Source organism: Dipodomys merriami, unplaced genomic scaffold (assembly GCF_024711535.1).
Source record: "Dipodomys merriami isolate MVZ:Mamm:240054 unplaced genomic scaffold, mDipMer1.0.p SCAF_9, whole genome shotgun sequence".
Lineage (NCBI taxonomy): Eukaryota > Metazoa > Chordata > Mammalia > Rodentia > Heteromyidae > Dipodomys > Dipodomys merriami.
In genome coordinates this window covers 33,902,489-33,922,549 of record NW_027206512.1, presented here as the reverse complement: position 1 = coordinate 33,922,549, position 20,061 = coordinate 33,902,489, and the positions used below count along the sequence as shown (strand labels likewise).

The window sequence follows — 20,061 nt, the reverse complement described above, 5'->3', positions numbered from 1 at the left end:
GGTGGAGATATTAACTTTAGTCTGAAAGTAATGTTAGCAGAAATTTAAAGTAGCTAATCAACCTTGGTCCTTGCATTTGACATGATAAGAATTCAAGCCATAGTGGGCACCATAGGTTCACACCTCTAAGCCTGGCTACTCAAGAGGCTGAGATCTGAGGATCACAATTCAAAGCCAGCCTGGGCAGGAAAGTCCATGAGACTCTTACCTCCAATTAACCACCAGAAAACCAGAAGTGGCGCTGTGGCTCAAGTGGTAGAGTGCTAGCCTTGAGCTGACAGTGCCCAGGCTCAAGCCCCACAGCTGACAAAAAAAAAAAAAAAAAAAGCAATTCAGACCAGTCTCCAATGTAGTAAAAGTGATGAGAAATTTTTATTAGTGAAAAAAATGTGGCAGAGAAAGGAAATTACATGGCATGATGCTATAGAAAGATGTCACCTTAGCTCATCTCCAGCCATATTCAGGATACAAACCTGAGCCTTGGGTTTAAGTAGAGCAAGAACTAGGGACAGGGGACAAAAGCATGCATAGTTGAAGATAGGTTACAGCTGGCTGGCTTTTATCCCAACTCTCATTCTCCTAGGCTCTGGAGAATTGGTATCATTTGAGGGGCGCAATCTGGCTCCCATGAGATAATTTCCCAGGCTCTGGGTGCAGCTGGATCATTATCAGCAATTACCTTCATCTGGGAACAATCTCTCCTGCAGGACTCTGCTGTCCCTTAGGCGCAGTTTTAGTCCTTTGTCAAAGATGTTATAGGTCCATCCTGTCTTTCCTGCAGTGACTATGAGAGACTGGCTTAGAATAATGGCAAGCCCAAACTGGATGCACAGATGCCAGGTTTTCTCCTGCTTTCTGTTAGTATGTGGTGGCCAAACCAGCTTAAGGATCTGTTATCAGTACTCTGAACAGACTTGGTAGTAGGCTGTTTCTAGAATGAGAGCAGCAGCATTTGGCTTGGTGGTTTGGGTGCTTGTTGGCACTGCTTGGAAGAATTTCTATCACTATGTCCAGGCTACAGGATTTTGGAAGACCAACAGGGGAAAAGACCAGCATGACTTGCAGGTAAAGGTGATTCTGGGGATCCTGATTGGAGGAAGCGCTGGCGGCCGAAGGCGGGTTGCCGGGCCTCACGCAGATGACAGGAGACATGTCGGGGGCAGCAGCTACAGCCAGACCCTGAGCCCAGCCTTGCCTGCCACGTGCCCAGTGGTCTTGTGAGATGGCTTGCAGCTGCCACCTGGGGACTACAGCACCACCCCTGGTGGCACACTCTTCAGCACCACCCCGGGAGGAGCCAGGATCATCCATGACCGCAAATTCCTGATGGAGTGGCCAAAACGCCCCGAGTGACCTGCCAGCCATTCCAGTGACAAACCATCTGTAGAAGCTAGCCAAACCCACCTGCCCAACAGCCCAGAAGAAAAGCGGGTGACTGGTGAAGAGTCAACAGTTTGAGATGGACGTTTAAGGGACCAGCCTTCTCAGCAAGAAGAGTTACAGCCAACCAGGCCTTAGGAAAGTTACCCTGCAGGGCATTCAGTTGTGGTGTTGGTCACCCAGCCCTACTCTCTGACTCAGGGTACCAGCTTCCCTTTCCTCCTTGTGAACACCAGCACCTACCTCCTGGTGCCGCCTCCATTGATGCAGGAGCTGCTACCCTACAGGGACTGACTCTTGCCTCTACCCTGCAGCCACCTGCCAGGAATTGGACAGAGAGGAACTCTTCTGAATGATCATCTGGCTCTTTCAGACCTATCCTCTGGGTGTACCCCTTATTAGGAGGGGTACCTGGGAAGGTTCCCCTCCACTTCTTTCCCTAAGATAGGACATCAAGTCCACCTTCACTATAAGACCAAGTATTTGGCCCTGACTGAGCTCTTTGCAACTCCAAGTGATAACACCAGCTACTTACTATGTGTTCAGTAATGTAGTTAACATTGATTTCATTCGGTTCTCATACTGATCCTCATAGTTGCCGCTAAGAACTCAGACTGGCTCAGGAGAAATGACAACACTTGGGACTTGAGTTCTGCTACTCTCCATCTTATTTTTCAGTGGCATATTCTACCTCTCTGTCAAGTGACACAGTTAGCTTCCAGCTCATTGCAAGTGAGAGAAAAGGAAACACTAGTTGTGGCTAGTAGGGAGTCTCTTTGGTCCATGTATCCCTGATCTTCATTGAGTGATCCCTTTGTGTGAGCTGACATGGAGGGGCAAGATAAGGCAAGCTCTCTGCCTTAAAGATTTCATTGAAATGTAAGATTTATTTTCCAATTATTTTTAATTTTTTTAATTTATTTATTTTTATTTTTTGCTGGTCATGGGACCTGAACTCTAGGCTGGGGCACTGTCCTTGAGTTCTTCAGCTCAAGGGTAGCACTCTACCACTTGAGCCACAGAGCCACTTTCAGCTTTTTCTGCTTATGTGGTGCTGAGGAATCAAACCCAGGGCCTCATGCATGCAAGGCAAGCACTCTACCACTGAGCCACCTTCCCAGTCCCTAAAAAAATTTTAAAGTTAGCTTAAAAATAAATAAATAGCCGGGCGCTGGTGGCTCACGCCTGTAATCCTAGCTACTCAGGAGGCTGAGATCTGAGGATCTCGGTTCAAAGCCAGCCCGGGCAGGAGAGACCGTGAGACTCCTATCTCCAATAAACCACCAGAAAACCAGAAGTGGCGCTGTAGCTCAAGTGGTAGAGTGCTCGCCTTGAGCTGAAGAGCTGAAGGACAGCACCCAGGCCCAGAGTTCACGCCCCACGACCGACAAAAAAAAAAAAAAAAAAAACATAAATAAACAAAGGTGACACTACTGGTTTACAGACCCACACTTTGGGTGAGAGGAGGTAAACAAGGACAAAAGTGTCTATAGAAAGATCTAGAGAGGAAGGTTCAAGCTGGGTGCCAGTGGCTCATACCTATAATCCTAGCTATTCAGGAGGCGGAAATCTGAGGATCACAGTTCAACGCCACCCAAGCAGGAGAGTCTGTGAGACTCTATCTCCAATTAACCACCAGAAAACTGCAAGTGGCGCTGTGGTTCAGGTTGTTGAGTGCTTGCCTTGAGTTGAAGAGCACAGGGACAGTGCCCAGGCCCAGAGTTCAAGCCCTACAACTGACCAAAAAAAAAAAAAAAATACTGTGTGGAAGGCTACAAATTAGTGGTAGAATGCTTGCCTAGCACGAATGAAGCCCTGGGTTCGATTCATCAGTATCACATAAACAGAAAAAAGCCAAAAGTAGCACTGTGGCTCAAGTGGCAGAGTGCTAACTTTCAGAGAAGAAAAAAAAAAAAGCTCAGGGACAGTGCCCAAGCCCTGAGTTCAAGCCCCAGGACCTGCAATACACACACACACAAACACACACACACATATATATCTTCTTTTGTAGCACACATCAAACAAAAATATTCCTAAGAACAAGTAAATGGCCACTTCTTTGAAATAATTCATGAAAACCAACCACAGTTTAGTGTTACAGAACTAAGACTAGGAAGTCATTGCCTGAACAGTTTTCTAACAGCTGAGCGAGTCTGTATTTGGTGATGTCTACTACCACCTAGTGGAAATGAGTTGATATACGTACAGCCTCAGTTTTACGCATGATAGATTTGGGGGGGGGCGGGGCGGGGGGAGTATTTTTGTTTTGTCAGTCATGGGCTTGAATTCAGGGCATCGGAGCTGTCTCTGAGCTCTGTTGTCAAGGCTTGAGTGCTACCACTTTGAGCCACATCTCCACTTCTGGTTTTCTGGCAGTTAATTGGAGCTAAGTCTCACAGCCATTTACTCAGATCTCAGCCTCCTGAGTAGCTAGCATAGTGCCTGCCTTGGCTTTAGTTTTCAAAGCCCCACCCCCTCCCCGCCAGTCCAGGGGCTTGAAATCAGGCCTGGGCACTGTCCCTGAGCTTCTTTTGCTCAAGGCTAGCACTCTACCACTTGAGCCACAGTGCCACTTCCAGCTTTTTCTGTTTCTGTGGTACTGAGGAATCAAACACAGGGCTTCACGCATGCTAGGCAAGCACTCTACCACTAAGCCACATTCTCAGTCTGGCTCTTCTTCTATCTCTATAGTAATCTATGAAATAGCCATCATTATTCCATCTCTTAGTTTTGTTTGTTTGTTTGTTTAGGTCTTGGGGCTTGAACTAGGGCCTACTTTGAGCTTCAGCTCCCCTTCCATTTTCTGGGGGTTAATTGGAGATAAGAGCCTTGCAGAGACTTTCCTGACCAGACTGGCTTCCAAGTGCAATACTCAGATTTCAGCCTCCTGAGTAGCTAGCATTACAGATGTGAGCCACAGGTGTTTGGCTTTAATTTTTTTTTTTTAAGAAACATTTTAGGGCCTGGGAATGTGGCTTAGTGGTAAAGTGCTTGCCTGGCATGTATAAAGCCCTGGATTTGATTCTTTAGTACCACGTACATAGAAAAAGCTGGGAGTGGCACTGTGGCTCAAGTGGTAGAGTGCTAGCCTTGAGCAAAAGAAGCTCAGGGACAGTACCCAAGCCCTGAGTTCAAGCCCCAAGACTGGCAAAGAAAAAATAGAAATGCTTTAACATTATTGAACACTAAGAGCTAGGCACTATACAGGATTGATTCAATGCATTTAGTCTAACAAGTATTACCTGTGTTTTTATTTCCAATTGTAGATAAGGAAGCTCTTATCTCCTTATACTTGAGGTTGAGATTTGAGGGCTATGATTCAAAGTCTGCTCAAGAAGGAAAGTCTATGAGACTCTTATCTCCAATTAACTGGCAAAAAAGAAAAAAAAATGAAGCTGTGATTGCTGTGATAGAGCCCTAGCCTTAAGTGAAAAAGTTTAAAAAAAGTTAAAAGCTAAGGGATAGTTCCCAAGCCTTGAGTTCAAGCACCAGCAGAAAATAGATAGATGACAGAAACTTAGAGAATTAAATAATTTTGGCTATTCTCCAATAGCTTCAATGGTAAGTGGGAAAATCAGAATTCAAAATTAGGGCATACATCATTGACACGCCATCATCAACACTGCAAACAATATGTGCCAAGCCCTTTTTTTTGCACTGCTTTTTAAAAATTTATTGTTATTTTAAAGGTGATGTATAGCCAGGTGCTGATGACTCAATGCTTGTAATCCTAGCTATTCAGGAGGCTGAGAGCTGAAGATTGCAGTTCAAAGCCAGCCAGGGCAGGAAAGTCTGTGAGACTCTTATCTTCAATAAATCACCAGAGGGCTGAGAAGGTGGCTCAGTGGTAGAGCGCTTGCCTTGCATGCATGAGGCCCTGGGTTCGATTCCTCAGCACCACATAAGCAAAAAAGAAAAAAAGCCGGAAGTGGTGCTATGGCTCAAGTGGTAGAGCGCTAGCCTTGAGCTGAAGAGCTGAGGGACAGCGTCCAGGCCCAGAGTTCAGGCCCCACAACCGGACCCAAAAATATAAATAAATAAATAAATAAATAAATAAATAACCAGAAAATGGGAAGTTGGCACTGTGGCTCAAGTGGTAGAGTGCTAGCCTTGAGCTGAAGAGCTCAGGGACAGCACCCAGGCCCAGAGTTCAAGCCCCACAACCAACCAAAAAAAAAAAAAAGAAGTGACATACAGAGGGATTACAATTATATGAGTTAGATAATGAGCACATTTTGTTTTGTACAGGGTCTCCACTCACGAGCTGTATAGTTTACTTTTATCAGTGTCCAGCAAGCTCCACTGCTACACTTTTTCACCCTTGTTCCCTCAGTTCTGTATCCTGCCCCCACCCTCTCGAAGATATACATGTGAATACACCACACCTAAAGAAAAGAAGGCAGAATCACCATGAAATTAAAATTAGCATGGTGCCAGCGGCTCATGCCTGTAATCCTAGTTCCTCAGAAGGCTGAGATCTGAGGATCGTGGTTCAAAGCCAGCCTGGGTAAGAAAATCCATGAGACTTAAAAAAAAATTATTTTTTGCTAGTCATGGGACTTGAACTCAGGGCCTTGGCACTGTCCCTGACATTCTTTTTGTTGGTGGTGGTGGGTGGTTGTGGGGCTTGAACTCGGCCTGGGCACTGTCCCTGAGCTCTTCAGTTCAAGGCTAGTGCTCCTGAGCCACAGCACCACTTCTGGTTTTCTACTGGTTTATTGGAGAAAAGAGTCTCACAGACTTTCTTGCCCTGGCTGGCTTTGAACTGCAATCCTCAGATCTCAGCCTCCTGAATAGCTAGGATTACAGGCATGAGCCACTGGCACCTGGATTCCTGACAATCTTTTGCTCAAGGCTAGCACTCTACCACTTGAGCCACAGTGCCACTTTCGGTTTTTTCTGTTTGTATGGTACTGAGGAATCGAACCCAGGGCTTCATGCACGCTAGGCAAGCACTCTACCACTAAGCCACATTCCCAGTCCCAGAAAGAAAAACTTTAAAAGATCTCTTGTTTCCATATCTTAGAGTTTGTTTCGATAGATAGATACATAGATAGATACATAGATACATAGATACATAGATAGAGATATAGATATGCTCTTTTAAAATAAGACTACTACAAATCTTAAATTATAGCTTATGTTGTAATTCAACTGGACAGCACTTTAGACCAGCACTTCTTAAATAGGGATGTGCAAATAAGTCACTTCAGAACCTTGAATACAGATCTTGGGGCTGGACATGGCAGTACATATCTCTAAATCCAGCACTTGAAGAAGATGAGGCAGGAGAATCAAGATGCTGAGACCAGTCTGGATCTCAAAAAAAAAAAACAAAAAAGTAGGGGCTGGGAATGTGGCTTAGTGGTGGAGTGCTTGTTTAGCATGTATGAAGTCCTGGGTTCCATTCCTCAGTACCCCATAAACAGAAAAGGCCAGGAAAACAGAAAAGTAGCACTGTGGCTCAAGTGGTAGAGTGCTAGCCTTAAGCAAAAAAAGCTCAAGGACAGTGTCCAGGCTAAGCCCCAGGACTAGCAAAAAAAAAAAAAAAAGTAGGCTCTGATGTAGAAAGTCAGAGAAGGGCCTAAAGTTCTTGTGTGTGTGTGTGTGTGTGTGTGTGTGTGTGTGTGTGTGTGTGTGTGTGTGTGTGTGTGTGTGTGTGTCTTTTGGCTGGGTTTAGGGCTTGAACTCAGGGCCTGAACTCTGTCCCTATGTCTCTCTGTGTCTCTGTGCTCAAGGATAGAGCTCTACCACTTGAGCCACAGCACCATTTCTGGCTTATTCTGTTTAAGAGGTACTGAGGAATCAAACCCAGGGCTTCATGCATGCTAGGCAAGCACTCTACCACTAAGCCACATTTCCAGCCCTAAAGTTCTGCTTTTCTGATAAGTTTTCAAGGATGATATGTTGCTGGCCAAAGCAGAATATCCTTCAAGGAGCAAGGTTCTAGTGTGTGTAAGGAGGGACAGCCCAAAATTGGAGGGATGAGGGACCTTGTAAGGTAGCTTCATGGAAGAACACTTGCCTAGTATGTGGCAGACCTAGGCCCATTCTCCTGCAGCATAAAATAAAATGCTAAGCAACTAAATGTAACAGAATTAAATTGAGCAAGTAACCAATTTGCCAAATTGGCCAGCAGTCAGATCCAGACGAGTTTCAGAGGGCCGGCCAGACTCACCCAAGAGAACTGCAGAGAATGCTTCCTTGGTTCCTGCTTGGCATTCCCACAAAGTCTGATCAATTGGCAGCCTGTAGTTGACCAAAGTTCAGCGACTGTGATTGATTGGATTGAGATGTGTGTCACAAAACTTGATGCCTGTCTAGGTGCTGGTGGCTTACTCATATATTCCCAGCTACTAGGAGGCTGAGATCTGAGGGGCATGGTTTGAAGCCAGCCCAAGCAGGAAAGTCTGTGAAACTCTTATCTCCAATTAATCACCCCCAAAAAACTGGAAGTAGAGCTGTGGTTTAAATGGTAGCCTGTCAGCCTTGAGCAGAAAAACCTAAAGGACAGTGCCTAGGCCCTGAGTTCAAGTCTTAGTACTGGTACAAGAAAAGAAATTATTCCTAAATTACATTCTCTAATTATGTATGTATTTGCCTGTTAGTTGGGTACAATTCATTATGGTAGGAATGTAGTCTCTGGCTGAATTTAGCTTAATGTAACAAGTCCCTTGCTAACACCTACATTAGTATTTGTTGGGAGGTGAAAGGAGGCTCTGAAAACCCCTGGGGTGGGGGGAAGGGATCTGAAAAGATCCCTGGAGGACCAGGACAGTGTGCCATTGGGAGCATGTCCAGGAGAAACAAGCACCAGCACACAGCCACCAGAGAGCCAGCTCGTTTCTAAGCTAAGAGGCTGCTAAGAATGCCTGCCATGAGCTCAGTAGTCTGTGCAAAATGGAATCTGGAATCCAGTTCAGAATGCTCAGGGGTGCAAGTAATGAATCTGGAAAGTGGAGCTGTTTGGCTGATTTCTCTTTTTTGCTAGAAAGAAAAAGAACAGTAGCTAAGGTTGACCTCAAGGAGGAGCATGGGCCTGGGCATGGGCATGGAACTCTCCTTTGATTTGGTTTTGCCCAAGGAACACAGGCTATAGACTAATGTAGAAAAAAAGGACTGGAAGTGGTGCTGTGGCTCAAGAGGTAGAGCGCTCACCTTGAGCTGAAGAGCACAGGGACAGCGCTCAGGCCCAGAGTTAAAGCCCCATGACCGGAAGAAAAAAAAAGAAAAAGAAAAAAAGGACTCAAAGGAAAAATCATCCCAGATAATGAGGCTGGCTTTTTCTGTCTAAATATACAGCTATGTTTACTGAATGTCTGCTGGTGACAGCCTTGGGAATAAATAGGACACAGCTCTGAAGTGCTGAGGGCTTAAAGGCTTGCCTACTAAGGGACCTTTGTGCTGATCCTGTGGCACTTAACAGAAAGGTACTAAAACAGGATAAGATCTGTGAATTCATCATGAGTAATTCTTGCTTTTTTCTTCTTTCCTTCCTTCCTTTCCTTCTTCCTATTTTCCTTTTTAATGGGGGGAGGGGCATTATCAGGGTTTGCTGATTATTTTGGAGATGATGTTGGGAATGGAAAGAGAACAGATCGAGAGAAAGTTATAGATAGAAATGGTTGCCAAAAAAGATGGCTCAGTGGTACAGTGCTTCCTTCACATGCACAAGGCCATGGGTTTGACTCCAGCACATAAACAGAAAAAGTTAGAAGTGGTGCTGTGGCTCAAGTGGTGGAGCGCTGAGGGAGAGCTCCCAGGCCCAGAGTTCAAGCCCCACAACCAAAACAAAACAAAACAAAAAAGAAAGAAAGAAAGAAAGAAATCCATAAAACAGCCAGGGTACCTATGGCTCACTCCTGTACTCCTAGCTACTCAGGAGGCTGAGATCTGAGGATCATGGTTTGAAGCCAGCCTGGGCAGAATCTCCAATAAACTACTCAGAAAAAGCAGGAAGTAGTGCTGTAGCTCAAGTGGTAGAGCTCTAGCCTTGAGCACAAAGAGGCTCAGGGGACAGTGCCCAGGCTCTGAGTTCAAGCCCCAGGACTGGCGGGGGTGGAAATCCATGAAACAATCTGGTGGCTCACACCTATAGTCCTAGATATTCAGAAGGCTGAGATCTGAGGAAAGTCTGTGAGACTCTTATCTCCAAGTAACCAGTAGAAAACTGGAAGTAGAGCTGTGGTGCAAAGTGGTAGAGAGCTAGCCTTGAGTGAAAGAGCTAAGGGACAGCATCCAAGTCCTGAATTCAAGTCCCACAACCAACTTTTTAAAAATCCATGAAATTAAGAAGTACAAGAGAAGCCGGGCGCCGGTGGCTCACGCCTGTAATCCTAGCTACTCAGAAGGCTGAGATCTGAGGATCACAGTTCAAAGCCAGCCCGGGCAGTAAAGTTTGTGAGACTCTTATCTCCAATAAACCACTAGAAAACTGAAAGTGGTGCTGTGGCTCAAGCGGTAGAGTCCTTGCCTTTAGCTGAAGAGCACAAGGACAGCGCCCAAGAGAGTTTCTCATAATGATTTCATTTTCTATGCTGGTATAGGGGTTTGAGCTCAGAGCCTCAAACTCTCATTTGGCTTTTCCCACTAAAGGCAGGCACTCTACCACTGGAGCCACATGTTCAGTCCAGCTTTTTGGCTAGACCTCAGTCTCCTGAGTAGCTAGGATTACAGGTGTGAGCCGCTGGCACCCAGCTTTGGACAATCCTAACTATAGGAGGCCCATTTTGAGAAATGTGTGAGACCCCCCCCCCAACAGTCTCAGAAGCACATTTTAGCTTTCCTTATTTCCCCATCTCCAAGGTTCCCTTTTTAGACCAAAATTCCACCAGTATTACCCACACAGTATGAGATGACAGCATTGTGTCTCTAAAGAAATATTGAACAAGATGAGGCTATGGGATGGGGGTTGGGGAGGTCAGCGAAGGCGGCTAGACATAGAGGAAGAAAAGATATTTTGTTACTCTACCATAATCCTGTACTTCTTCCTAGATCTGGCTGAATTTCTGCCCCACCCTAACTGGGTTACATTTGAAGACTGGATGCCAGAAGTTCCTCTTGCGGAGGGATCTAAAATGGCTGCCACAGAGATCGTGTGTCTGGAATGATTGAAGGTTTGCATGAGTTGAGGGGAAGACCAAAGGATCCCTTTCACTGAAAAGAGGTCTTTGTGAAGGAGAGTGGTGCGTACATTAACAGTTTTCCAACTGTTCATGTCCATCCCCACAGTGCATTGTTATGATGACAGTAATAGTACGCAACACATAATTTTGAAGCCTTAATTAATGAGAGGCTTCTCCTGAAAGTTCACTTAAGGACAGGCAAGTGTAATACTGCACAGGCACCACTGAGTTTTATTTTGCTGAGCAAGTATCTTTGTCATTGTTATCAGGGACAGTCTGCCCACTTGCCTGGCCCCTCCAGACATTTATTAGTATTATTTATTTATTTATTTGGCCAGTCCTGGGGCTTGAACTCAGGGCCTGGGCACTCTCCCTAAGCTTCATTTTCTCAAAGCTAGCACTCTTCCACTTGAGCCACAGCACCACTCTGGCTCTTTCTGGGCATGTAGTAATGAGGAATAGAACCCAGGGCTTCATGCATGCAAGAACTCTACCACTAAGCCACACTCCCGGTCCTATTAGTATTTTTTTGAGGGTCACAAAGTGGGCATTTAGAAGAGATCTTGAGGTGGGCCTTTGGCAGGGGAGGATTTCTGGGCTGGTCTTCCTGGTGACTGACGATCAGGACCTGTTTTCCCTGCCTGCCTCACATTTGCATGCCAAGTGACACCTTCTCCTGAGGCCTGCAGACAAGACAGTTGCCCCAAGACAAAGCATAAAAGAAGGGAAAAGAGGGAGAGCCTAAGTCCTGGAAAAAATCCCTGCTTTTTCTCAGAAAAAGCATGAGTACTCCTTTTGTATATTAGCTGCCCATCTATCATTTCATTTTTACAATACATCCTTTTTTTTTTTTTTTTTTTTTTTGGTCAGTCATAGGGCTTGAACTCTGGGCCTGGGCGCTGTCCCTCAGCTCTTCAGCTCAATGTTCTACCACTTGAGCCACAGAGCCACTTCCAGCTTTTTCTATTTATGTAGTGCTGAGGAATTGAACCCAGGGCCTCATGCATGTGAGGCAAGGACTGTACCTCTGAGCCACCTTCTCAGCCCCCAATACATCCATTTTTATTTTAGTTTTCCATTCTATATAGTCCAGTCTGGCTTCAAACATAGATCTGCCTACCTCTGCTCCAGACTATTCCAAGTAGAGTCCATAACCCCCCCCCACACCCAAGTTGACTTGGAAATCTATCTCCCACTTGTATTCTTGGTCAAGAATAAGTCTTCTTAGCTGGTCAGCTGGCTTGGTGTCATTAGTGGTTACAAAATCCTAAGGGCTTCAAAATGAACCTGGCTTTTGGTTAAATACTGGTAGCAATTTGACTGGGGCACAGTTATAGATCAGGAGCAACCACAAAAACTCCAACCCCTTGGTGTAGTAACTGAGAGATGTTCTGCCTTTTCAGTGACTGGGGGTTCAGAGGTAAAGGAGCAGAGGAGAAAGCTGGAGTAAGGGAGGGAAGGATTCAAGCAAAAACCTTGTAATTTCACTCTCCTTAGTTTCCTCACCCTACACACAGCAAAAAGAGAATACAAATAAGCGGGGTTCTGGTGGATCACATTTGTAATCCTAGCTAGTCAGAAGGCTGAAGATCACAGTTCGAAAGCCAGCCAGGACAGGAAAGGCCCCGTGAGATGCCTAGCTCCAACTGATCACCGGAAACTAGAAGTGAAGCTGTGGGTCAAAAGTGCTAGAGCTCTTAGTCTTGAGCAAAAAGCTCAGGGACACCACCCAGGTCCTGAGTTCAAGCCTCCTGATTGACCAAAAAACAAAAACAGCAGGCCCCACAGCCCACACAGCAGTTCAGTCTATTAAATTGTCCAGGAAATTCCCCATGAGCAATCCTCTTGCAAATCTGGGCCCAAACTCAGCCCACCTGGGGACTTGCATAACCAGTATCTTCTCTGTGTCCTAGCCATCTACAAAAACTCTGAAGCCTAGCAAATCAAAGAACTGCTTGCGAGAGTAAATCCTGAGCATATCTCCGGTGAGAGTGGTCATGTCCCCTTTCCAGCTTTGAAAATGACTGCAAGCTTACAGAAACATGTGGCTAATTACAGGTTCCAGACATTCATCTTCCTGGGGACATTCCCAGAGCTACGGGTCTCTCTTGTTTTTCCCCTTCTCACCAATTATCCATCACTGGGGCAGGCTGGCCATCTAAAGGAAACAGGTCCACAAAGGAGCCATTCCTCTGTGTGAGTGTGTGTGTGTGTGTGTGTGTGTGTGTGTGTGTGTGTGCGTGCGCGCGCATGCATGAATATGTGTACAATTCCCTGAACTTTTTTTTACAAGGCTAGCACTCCATCACTTTGAGCCACAGCTCTACTTCCAGCTTTTCCTGGTGGTTAATTGGACTTAAGAGTCTCATGGATTTTCTGTCCTCCCTGGCTTTGAACTTCGATCCTTAATTCTCAGTACCAGCCCTTCCCCACTCCTACCCCCAAAAAAGACATATCTGAGAACACACTCCATATGTAAAGGTATCACTAGGACAATCGTACTTTTTAGGAGCTTGAGTTTAGTAAGGGAGGAGCAGAGGGAGGAAGTATATTACTATATGATCAATGCTATGGTTCAAATTGTCAAGGAAAAAAAAAGTTGACTCCTTACAGTGGGCTGTAGACATGCGTATCTAGAATACAAACAGACTTTTGACCCTTTGTCAATCTCTGCTGACCTGTACAACAGAAAGCCTTCCCCCAAGCTTCCCAGAAATAGGATTGCACCTAATTCCTTTGTTACAAGTTAGCTTAATATTTGCCAGTTCCTGACTTATTCCTGACTAATAAATGATATCATTGCTGATCCCTTTAGGTTTAAAGTGATAAACACAGCTGCTACATTGTAAAATGTCAAAACACATGTTCAAATGGCTTGAATTTGTACTTTCCCAATTGCAATCATACTTAGTCCCCAAATAAATGTAATTTTCAGCTGGGCACTGGTGGCCCTCACCTGGAAATGCTATATACTTAGGAGGCTGGAATCTGAGGATGACAGTTTTCTTGACGGGAAAGATTTAAAGATTCTTTGTTGTTGTGTTATTGTTTGTTTGTTTTTATTTTTGTGCCCATCCTGGGCTTGATCTCAGGACCTGGATGCTACCTCTGAGCTTTTGTGCTGAAAACTCATCTCAATTAAGCACCAGAAAACCGGAAATGGTGCTATGGCCTAAAGTAGTAAAGTGCTAGCCTTGTGCAAAAATCTCAGAGACAGTGCTCAGGACCTGAGTTCAAGATCCATGACTGCCAAAAACAAAAGGACTGGTGAATTGGTTTTTCTAGGGCTGAGAATGTAGCTTACTGATAGAGTACTTGCCTAGCATGCATAAAGCCCTAGGTTCAATTCCTCAGTACCACATAAGCAGAAAAAGCCAGAAATGGTGCTGTGAATCAAGTGGTAGAGTGCTAGTCTTGAGCAAAGGAAGCTCAGGGACAGTGCCCAGGTCTTGAGTTCAAGCCCCAGGATTGGCAAAAGCAAAAATAAAAAATAAATAAATAAAAGGCTTTTCTTCCCCCAGAAATCCCAACACTAGCCAGGCACCCATGGCTCACGCCTACTCAGTAGGCCAAGATCTAAGGAATGTGGTTCAAAGCCAGCCCAGGCAGGAAAGTCTGTCAGACTCTTATTTTCAATTAACTAGACAACGGGCACTGGTGCTGTGGCTCAAGTGGTAGAGTGCTTGCCTTGAGCTGAAGAGCTCAGGAACAGCTCCCAGGCCCAGAGATCAAGCCCCACAACCAACAACAACAAAAAAAATTCCAACACTATTATTAATTATTACTATTAATAATAATATAGCTTACAAAGGGGTTATAATTCCATAAGGCAGGTTATGAGTACAATGTTGCTTGGTTAATATCACTCCTTCCTTTGTTCTCCTTCATTTCCCCCCTCCCATTCCTGCCCTCAAGTTGAAGAGTTAATTTGTGAAATGGCTTTTTTCTTCAATGTTTTGCTTTTGTTTTCATAAATATGGAGAATGTTGTTTTTAACTTAGACTAAAGAAATATGGCTCAACTCTTATAGCACTTGCTCAGCAAAAATAAGTAAGGCCCTGAATTTAAACCTTAGTACTAGCACCCAAGAAAGAGAAAAGACAGGAGCTGGGAAGGTAGTTCAGTGGTAGAGTGCTTGCCTTGCATGCATGAGGCCCTGGGTTCGATTCCTCAGCACCACATAAGCAGAAAAAGGCAGAAGTAGTACTGTGGCTCAAGTGGTAGAGTGCTAGCCTTGAGCTGAAGAGCTCAGAGACAGTGCCCAGGCCCAGAGTTCAAGCCCCACAACCGACAAAAAAAAAGGAAGAATTTTTAAAAATTCAAAGATATAAAGAGCAAGCACAGAAAATTCCTTTCATACCTATTATGTGGCTACCACACATTTCTCTGAGTCCTTCTAGAAATAGGTTAGGCATTATTCTAGTGCAGTTCAACTGCAGTAAGTAAAGACCATAGGCTGAGTAGCTTATAAACAACAGAAGTTGGTTGTTCATGGGTCCTGAAGCCAGGAAGTCAAGGATAAAGGCACTGGCAGATGTCAAGTCCAGTGAGCACCCCTTGCAGGTTCATTGCAAAAGAGCACAGTCAGTGCCCTGTCCTGGGCCACTCTGTGTTATACGAACAGACACCCTCAGGCTGTGATCTGTCCTGAGTGACTCTATTCCACAAAGCAACAATTTTGCTCCATTTTAGAACAACTTGATATTTTGTCTATGTAAATGAATAACCACCAGCTGGACACACAGAATTTATTTCTTTTATTAGCATATATTACCTGCATGAAGGGATTTCATTGTGATATTTCCACACATGCATATAAAGTATTTTGATCAAATTCAGCCCTTCTGTTACTCTGTCATATCCCTCACTCCCCTAATTGAGAAAAATCACTAAGTTCATCTCATAATTCCAAGGCATCCACTAATAAATTATTCATGGACCAGGTACATGGTTCAAATTGGTGGAAGAGCCTGCACTAAGCAAGTATGAGGCCTGAGTTTAATCCCCAACATTATAAAATAAATGACTGGAGTATGGAGGTTCACCCTTGCGATCTAAGCTACTTGGAAAGCACAGCTTGGAAGGCTTGTGGTTCAAGGCAAACCTAGTCAAAAACTCATGAGACCTTCTCAACCAATAAAAAGCTGGGCATGGATGGGAATGTGGCTTAGTGGTAGAGTGCTTGCCTAGCATGCATGGAGACCTGGTTTTAATTCCTCAGTACAGAAAAAGCCAGAATTGGTACTGTGGCTCAAGTGGTAGAGTGCGAGCTTTGAGCAAAGAAGCTCAAGGACAGTGCTCAGGCCCTGAGTTCAAGCTACACACACACACACACACACACACACACACACACACACACACACACACACACACACACACACACACAGAGCTGGATATAAGCCAGGAGCCACTGGCTCATACCATACCTATGATTCTAGCTACTCAGAAAACTGAGATCTGAGGATCATGGTTTGAAGCCAGCCTGGGTAGAAAAGTCTGTGAGGTTTTTATCTCTAATCATCCACCAAAAAGCCAGAAATGGAGCTGTAGCCAAAATGGTTGAGAGTCATCCTTAAGTGAAAAAGTTAAGGAAAAGAAAGTTAAAGGAAAAAAAGAAAAGGGAAAGAATGATAGAAAAACAGACAGAAAGAAAGATCGTAATATTTAGTACTAAGTTTGATTCCCCAGCATTAAAAAGAAAAAAAAAATTTTTAATTTTAAATGGGAGAGAGTGAGGGAAAAGGTGACACTGTCCACAAAGAAATGTACTCTTGGGGCTGGGAAGTTGGCTCAGTGGTAGAGTGCTTGCCTTGCATTCATAAGGCTCTGGGTTTGATTCCTCAGCACCACATAAGCAGATAAAAGGCAGAAGTGAGGGCTGGGAAGTTGGCTCAGTGGTAGAGTGCTTGCCTTGCATGCATGAGGCCTTGGGTTCGATTCCTCAGCACCACATAAGCAGAAAAAGCTGCAAGTGGCACTGTGGCTCAAGTGGTAGAGTGCATCCTTCAGCTGAAGAGCTGAGGGACAGCGCCCAGGCCCAGAGCTCAGACCCCATGACCAGCACAAAAAAAAAAAAAAAAAAAAAAGCGAGAAGTGGCACTATGGCTCAAGTGGTAGTGTGCTAGCTTTGAACTGAAGAGCTGAGGGACAGCACCCAGGCCCAGAGTTTAAGCACCACAACCAACAAAAAGAAAGAAGGAAGGAAGGAAAGAAAGAAAGAAAAAGAAAGAAAGAAAAGAAAGAAAGAAAGAAAGAAAGAAAGAAAGAAAGAAAGAAAGAAATGTACTCTTTATCTGACCTATGTAACTGTAACCCCTCTATATATCACCTTTATAATAATGAAAAACTTTTAAGAATCATAATATTTGTGTGTATGTGCTGGTAGTAGGGCTTGAACTCAGGACCTATGTATTGTCCTTTAGCTTTATCACTCAAGACAGGCACTCTATCACGGCTCCATTGTCAGCTTTTTTATGGTGAATTGGAGAGAGAATTCTCATGGACTTGTCTGCCAGGCTGGCTTTGAACCTTGATCCTCACTCAGATCTCAGCCTCCTGAGTAGCTAGAATTACAGGCATTAACCACTGACAGTTGGCTTGTGCTCAAGTTTTCATTTTAATGATGTGCATATTTCCAGCTCTGCCATAAAGCTCAGGGAACAAGGCTGGGGAAAGTAGCAAATCATTTATCTGTTTTACAGACCTGAGCCTGGCAGGGGAGAAGCTGCAAAGGGTTCTTAGCTGGACCCTTCCTGCAAGTTCTTCCTGTTCCTTGGGGCATTCTTCTTGCCCAAATAAGAAGGAAAAGCATTTTCCAGTCTAACATGGAGTGCAGAAATTATTCTTGGAATCGTTCCCTTAATCTGTCTGGGTTTTTTTTGTTTCATGGGGGTGTAGCCAAGGAAGCCAGACCTTCACTGTCACAACTTGAAGAACATGATTGCTCCCACAGACAGATGGTTTGGGAAAACTCCTTGCAAGGCAATTTCTAGAAGGGATAAGAAACATTGGAGACCTAGCACTGAGTCCTGAAGCTCTGAGCAGACATCTGACTTGAGTCTTACTAAGGTGTTATGGGCTAGCAAACATCCAAAGGGATGAGTCATATCCAAGGAATTCTTGGGGAAGATAGACAGGAATCCAGTCTCTAAAGGCTTCTTAATGTTAGTGTCTAGCTCACATCTCAACTTCTCTATTTTCACTCTCTTTATTAGGCTGGGCTATTCAAAAAGATGGGCTACTCCAGCCTCTTCCTAGCTTTGGCCCTTGTTGGTTGAGGACAAAAGGTCCTCATATAATATTTTCATGGGGCTGGGAAGGTGGCTCAGTGATAGAGAACTTGCCTTGCATGCTTAAGGCCCTGGGTTCGATTCCTCAGCACCACATAAGCAGAAAAAAAAAAACGGAAGTGGAGCTATGGCTCAAGCAGTAGAGCACTCGCCTTGAGCTGAAGAGTGCAGGGACAATGCCCAAGCCCAGATTTCCAGTCCCACGACTGACCAAGAAATATATATATATATTGGGGCTGGGAAGATGGCTCAGTGGTAGAGCGCTTGCCTTGCATGCATGAGGCCCTGGGCTCGATTCCTCAGCACCACATAAGCAAAAAGAAAAAAGCCGGAAGTGGCACTGTGGTTCAAGTGGTAGAGCGCTAGCCTTGAGCTGAAGAGCTGAGGGACAGCGCCCAGGCCCAGAGTTCAGGCCCCACAACCGGACCCAAAATAAATAAATAAATAAATAAAAAGAAGCTGAGGTGGGATTCAGAGAAAGAGCACCTGCTTAGAATTTATAAGATCCTTAATACTCATACCCAGCGCCATGTGAGAGAGAGAGAGAGAGAGAGAGAGAGAGAGAGAGAGAGAGAGAGAGAGAGAGAGAGAGAGAGAGAGAGAGAGTTGCCAGGTGCTGGTGGCTCATACCTATAATCCTCACTACTCAGGAGGTTGAGATTTGAGGATCACAGTTCAAAGCCAGCTAAGGCAGGAAAGTCAGTGAGACTCATCTCCAGTTAACTACCAAAACAGTCATAAGTGAGCAAAAGAGCTCAGGCACAGTTCGCAGGCCCTAAGTTCAAGCCCCAGGACCAGCACCAAAATAAATAAATTCTAGCAAGAGTGGAAGGCCCTAAGCTGGGCACAGGTGGCTCATGCCTATAATCCTGGCTGCTCAGGAGGCAGATATCTGAGGATCATGGTTCAAAGCCAACCTGGGCAAGAAAGTGCATGAGACTCTTTTTTGTTGTTGTTGTTGGTCCTGGGGCTTGAACTCTGGGCCTGGGCGCTGTCCCTCAGCTATTCAGCTCAAAGCAAGCATTCTACCACTTGAGCCACAGCACCACTTCTGGTTTTCTGTGGTGGTTAATTGGAGATGAGTCTCACAGACTTTCCTGCTTGGACTGGCTTTGAACCACAATCCTCAGATCTCAGCATCCTGGGTAGCCACTGATGTCCTGTGTCCCTGTGACTCTTATCTCCAATTAGCCACCAGAAAACCAGAAGTGGCACTGTGGCTCAAAGTGGTAGAATATTAGCCATGAGCTGAAGAGCTCAGGTTTCAAGCCCCATGACCAACAGAAAAAGAAAAAGGAGGAGGAAGAGGAGGAGGAGGAGGAGGAGGAGGAGGAGGAGGAGGAGTAGGAGGAGGAGGAGGAGGAGGAGTAGGAGGAGGAGTAGGAGGAGGAGGAGGAGGAGGAGGAGGAGGAGGAGAAGAGGAAGAAAGACTGGAAGGCCTTGAGTTCCAGTCCCAGTATGAACACACACATATACACGCATGTACACATGCACACACACATATACTCACATGTTCTCATGCATACATACACAAACAAAAACAAATATGTAACTGATGGTCTACAAAGCCAGAGTCACTCGGACTTATTACTTTCATTTTGTTGATTCTCATTTTTCTTCTGATCTTTGCTTGTTACTCTGAGCTTCCTTTGTTCCCCACAAGAAACAAAGGAAGAATACTGTTCTCTGTTCCTCATGTAGAGAGATCTATAAACACATTCTTAAGAAGCTACAACTTCAGCCCCTTGCAGCCTCGTAAGCAACAGTGTCTATACTCAAGGGAGGATTCTGAGTTGGGCACAAGGATTCTGAGCTGGCACAAAGAAGTTCATGTTTGCGGATGAACAGTAGGAGCCAGGGAATATCTCATGGAGCTTGTCACTATAAGCATCTAAATCTTGTGTTTGTCCATTTTCAGCTACCAATTCTCCGCTCTCCCCGCCCTTTTTTTGGTGGTTGTTTCTGGGGCTTGAACTCAGGGCCTGTGTGGCGTTTCTGAGATGCTTTTGCTCAAGGCTAGTGCTCTACCACTTGAATCACAGAGGCACTTCTGGGTTTTGAGTGGTTAAGTGGAGCTAAGAATCTCACCAGGACTTTTCTGCCTTGGCTGGCTTTAAACCAAAATCCTCAGATCTCAGCTTCCTGAGTAGCTAGGATTACGGGCATGAGCCATTGATGCCTAGCCTTTTTCCTGTATTTCTAAGTATTCACAGGTCTTGGCAGTTCCTGGACTGGAGTTGTGACTCTAGTGTTAGAACACATGTTTA

The 20,061-nt window shown here is 45.0% G+C and overlaps 1 pseudogene; it reads left to right on the top strand.

Annotated features, from left to right (window-relative positions):
• Window positions 1-936: 936 nt before the first annotated feature.
• Window positions 937-1,471, top strand: LOC138820651 (eukaryotic translation initiation factor 4E-binding protein 1 pseudogene; annotated as a pseudogene).
• Window positions 1,472-20,061: the final 18,590 nt, after the last annotated feature.